Source organism: Caloenas nicobarica, chromosome 1, assembly GCF_036013445.1.
Source record: "Caloenas nicobarica isolate bCalNic1 chromosome 1, bCalNic1.hap1, whole genome shotgun sequence".
Lineage (NCBI taxonomy): Eukaryota > Metazoa > Chordata > Aves > Columbiformes > Columbidae > Caloenas > Caloenas nicobarica.
In genome coordinates, this window is record NC_088245.1 from 177,322,214 (window position 1) to 177,327,601 (window position 5,388).

The 5,388-nt window shown below is 37.7% G+C and overlaps 1 pseudogene; it reads right to left on the minus strand.

The window, feature by feature from the left end:
* Positions 1-601: 601 nt before the first annotated feature.
* LOC135999184 (histone-lysine N-methyltransferase SETMAR-like) lies at positions 602-1,626 on the minus strand (annotated as a pseudogene).
* Positions 1,627-5,388: the final 3,762 nt, after the last annotated feature.

Here is a 5,388-nt window from a genome sequence, read left to right on the forward strand (position 1 = left end):
ACGTGCATGAGCTCTGGGTAATAATCAGTTAAGGACACAAATTTATCCGAGTCCAACAAGAGCTTTGATGTTCACCCTGGAATAATCTTGAGGTGAGTACATTACAGCGCTCTGGCAATTGGAAGCATGAGGCTCTTCTGAGTAACGCTGGCTTGAAGTATTTTAGCTCTTTGCCATTAGAAACATGAACTAGAGGTTTTACTATACATTACATAGCTGTGGATATAATGTGGATGTAGGATAAATCCAGAAGCTGTGATCACGTATGGTAATTAAAAATGGATTGGCAGTATTTACCAAAGAATATAAATTTAAAGATGGACCTAAATTTAAATTTGTTTTGCATATTTATTTTTTAGCCACTAATTCTCATGACGAAAATGCAGTAGACAAGCATGATATTTTATTTATAGACTTTCTTCATTTTCTTTTGGACCAGTCATTCAGATGAAATCACAATGAATTCATACAGATCATCATGCTGATTTTGTCTGGGATAGAGTTAATTTTCTTCAAAGTAGCTATTAGGTTGATGCAAAAGTAATTGCAGTTTGGGAACATGAATTTTGAATCATTATAACTAAGCTCAAACACATCTTCATTAATCAAAATAGGAACCATTAGAGTCAACACATTTTTGCCAACAAGAAATAAGTTTGTTTATTCCTGTAGCACAAAAATCTGTGCTTCAGGATTCAACGAACTCTTGGAAAGTGTTTTCTCCATCCTGCTGGTTGTGGAAGCATTTTCCCTGCAAAAAGTTGTGGAGATGCTTGAAGAAGTGGTAGTTGGTTGGCAAGAGGTCAGGTGAATATGGTGGATGAGACAAGACTTTGTAGCCCAATTTGTTCAACTTTGGAAGTGTTGGTTGTGCAAAGTGCTGTGGGGCATTGTTGTGGAGAAGAATTGGGGCCTTTCTGTTGACTGATGCCGGCTGCGGGCATTGAAGTTTTTGGTGTATCTTACTAATTTGCTGAGCATACTTCTCAGATGGAATGGTTTCTCTGAGATTCAGAAAGCTGTAGTGGATCAGACCAGCAGCAGACCACCACACAGTGAACATGACATTTTTTTGGTGCAAGTTTGGCTTTGGGAAGTGCTTGGAGGTTCCTCGTGGTCCAACCACTGAGCTGATTGTAACCGGTTGTCATATAAAATCCACTTTTTGTCGCACATCACAGTCTGAAATGGTTTGTAGTTGTTGTGTAGAATAAGAGAAGATGACATTTCAAAATGACAGTTTTGGGGGGTTTTGGTCACTTCATGAGGCACCCACTTATTGAGCTTTTTCACCTTTTCAATTTGCTTCAAATGCCAAATGACCGTAGAATTGTTGAAGTTGAGTTCTTCCGCAACTCCTCATGTAGTTGTAAGAGGATCAACTTCAATGATTGCTCTCAATTGGTTGTTGTCAACTTCCAACAGCCGGCCACTATTCTCCTCATCTTCAAGGCTCTCATCTCCTTTGTGAAGCTTCTTGAACCACCACTGCATTGTACGTTCATTAACAGTTCCTGGGCCAAATGAGTTGTTGATGTTGCAAGTTGTCTCCACTGCTTTACAACCCGTTTTGAACTCAAATAAGAAAATTGCTTGAATTTGCTTTTTGTCTAACATCACTTCCATAGTCTAAAATAAATATAAAATAAACACAAGGCAATAAGTCAGTAGCAAAAAAACCATAACGCGAGAAAACACAATAAAATTATGTATAACATAACCACATTTATTTAATAATGTATTCCAATATCAAACAGCAAATTTCAACAATGCAAAAACCTCAATTCCTTTTGCATCAACCTAGTAGTATATGGCTATGTTTTGGATTTGTGCTGAAAAGTGTTGATGGTACAGGGATGTTTTAGTTATTGCTGAGCAGTGCTTACACAGAATCAAGGCCTTTTCTGCTTCTCATACTTCCCTTCCAGACAGTAGGCTGGGGGTGCACAAAATGTTAAGGGGAGACACAATCAAGTCAGATCACCTCAAATGACCGAACATGTATCCCATACCATAGTGCATCATGCTCAGTATATAGGCTTGGGGAAGAAGGAGGAAGTGGAGGGAGCATTCAGAGTTGTGGAGTTTGTCTTCCCAAGTAACCATTACACGTGATGAAACCCTGCTTTCCTGGAGATAGTTGAACACCTGCCTGCTGACGGGAAGCAGGGAATGAATTCCTTTTTTTTGTTTTGCTTGCTTGTGTGGCTTTTGCTTTACTTATTAAACAGCCTTTATCTCAAGCCACAAGTTTTCTCACTTTTACTTTTCTGTTTCTCTCCCCCATCTCACAGAGGAGTCATGAGAGGCTGTGTGGTGGTGCTTAGTTGTCAGCTGGGGTTAAACCATGATAGCCATGGACAAAGAATTAGCTCTCATAGCCTTCCCTAAATATCTGCCCCCAAAAGAATAAGACACTGAATCTTATTGAGTTGTTTGATTACAGCCTAACTTTCTCTGTAGCTTTTCAGTGTAGCAACTGAGGCTGGAAACAAAGAAATGAAGGAGAAGTGGGCTGTGAGAGAAATGGTCAGGGTGGAACAGCTGGGAAATCATTTAGATCCAGATGTAAATCAGCAATGCACTGTTCCTCTTCTTCCATATTGCTGTGAATTCAAAGGTAATGCTGTAGCCAGCCTGAATGTTTGTGTGTACTGGATGCAGGTGACCAGGTGTTTGCAGCAGGGATTGCAGGAGTGGCCTCTAAGGAGAGGCTGGTGCTGCCCCATGCCACATGGTTCCAGCAGGCTCCAACAGAACCAGTGCAGGACATAGCTGAGCCCAGAAGCCAAGCTGGTCGAGCCTCTCAGAAAAATTAAATAAGAATAGTAAAAACACTGCACAGCAGAGGAGGAGAAACAAAGAGTGAGAAGCAGCAGCTCAAACACCAGAGTCAGAGAAGGAGAAGGAAGAAGTGGAGGTTCTCCATGGCAGAACAGTTACACACTGCACTCTGCCAGAGCAGATAGATATTTTCTGAAGGAACTGCAGCCCATGGAGACCTCACATCAGAGCAAGGCTCAGTTGTACTGTTCCAGGTATTATATTTTGTGGTACTGAAACTCTGTCTAGTCTGAGAAAGAGAAATATCAAGTGATTTAGCAGAAGATAAAACAGCCATCCTGTTGCTTGGCTCTAGAAAAACTAGAAGATCATAGTATCATGTCCCAGACTGTTGTATGAACAGAACAGTACAAATTATCAATGTGTATATATCTATACATCTATTTATCGGCTATACATCTATATATCTATTAACTTGCAGACTCACAGATTAACAGATGACCAGCATTTGTACATTTTATTCAATACACTGGCGACTTGTTTTTGTTTGTAATGAAGCTGTCCAAAAATAGAAGTTCTCATCTTTGTTCTAGTGCTGACTTTCTGTTTCACTTTATTGAACATGGTTCTGGTTATTTACCCTATCACTCTCCACAAATGTCATATGAAAGACAATTACTGTTCTTCTGAAGGCAATTGTGCAACAGTCATTGGGAAGAAGATTTTGGTTAAATCAATGCTTTACTTTTTTATGTTACTCTTATAAGTTCGTAGTCCCTGGCCACTTTCTGATGATCATTTTTCTCTTTTCCTTCTCCTTGCTCTCTGTTTTTCTTTCTCTTGTTATGGTTCTAATTTCTCTCTCTAAAATTAAATAAACAAGTTGTTTGTTTTATTTTCATCTCCAGAACCAGAAAAAACACATCCAGGCTTTTTTAAGACTTTAAAATGAGGAAGTGAAATATATTGATGTGATTTTCTTAGCTTAGATAGGTCTGTTCTTTCCAGAAGAACTTCTCAAAATAGATATCTTATGACCTCTTTTTTGTCCACCTGTGGATTTGTAGTCTGTTAGTTGTGACTGTAGCATTTTATCCACAAAACCAGTTGAAGAGGGAATTTGGAATTAACCCCCTGATGGCTTTTGGAACATGATTGGTAACTTTTAAAATAATATCATAAAAATCCTGATTCTACACATTTGGTATTATGATACCACCAGATCAGCGTTGTGATTTTTGTATTCCATATATATCACTGTCTGAACTGAGGGTGCATTTTCTTGTTTTGAAAGAGAGGAACAAAGTTTATTTTAATATGACAATTGCCCTTTTCTGTCAAGTTTTTGTTCTTGTTTCAAAGACTAATGGGCTCATTTCAGTTATAAACAGATAAATGGCTACTGTCATTTGTAGAAAGTTGTGGAAGATCCTCATAAGTAGAGATACACACACACACACATACACATGTGTGTATGTATGTGTGTTGCCTATGAGCAATCTGTGACTATCTGCAATGGGAGGTGAGGCCAAATAGGTTTTTCTTAAGAAACTTCTGATGCCACTCCACTTCACTGTGTATACAATAAATTGAGACTTTGGATACACCATTCATTTGGAGTAATATTATAATAATCTCTCACACTTTGGCCATACATAAATACATTAATCACTGTGGCAGAACTCTAGGCAATACAGACACCTCCACTATAGTTTTCATTGAGTCCAACCTACAATATTTCTCATTATTGTGGCTAAATAAATGCATCTGAATGTTTTGCACATGTGACACCTGCCTGCATAAGCAGTATTCCCATTATGAAAGACAATTCATACAAGCAACACAGGCCTTGGCTAGAGATTTATTATTAATAAGAGAAAGATATGGATAAGATTCCTAAATATTTATCCTTGTATCTGAGTGCTTTCATGCTCTGAAGTCCACTTCTGAAAACTTATAGATAGCCAAAGTGTTTCAGAGATTGCTCAGACTTATACTGTTTTTCTGTTTATTAATTTCATTTTTAGATTTCAGTTTTACTGTCCATTTATTGACACACTCATGATATTCTATTCACAATAGATGCCTATTTCAGCATGAAAACTTGCATGACGTAGATACACAGAAAAATATATATAATTCTTAAAAAATACTGGATCGATAGTGTTACATTTGTGGAAGATTTGATTACATCTGCAACATCTAATCACAAGTCAAACAGTGTTATTGTTTAACGTTAACAAGTTTAAAGAATAAAAAATTATGTATTTCAGGGATACTTAATGAAGAACATTTCAAAACAACAGTAGATCATCCAAACTCTAAAAGGCAAATTTCCTTCCTCAAGTGTACCCTGAGGGACAGCAGTATTTTCAAAATACCACTAAAGTATCAATATCAATGAAGCAACATTAGATCTCTGGAAAAGTGATAAAACTTAAACCCCAGGAGTCAATATAACCATATGGGTAGGAAGGGCTGCCTTTTTTGAAATTAAGCACACACCTATGAACATGAAGGTATTTCAAATTGTGATGCAGTATGATACAGTTATTTGTTCAGAGGATATCCAAGTTTGTATTGGTACAGCTGAAACAACTTTAG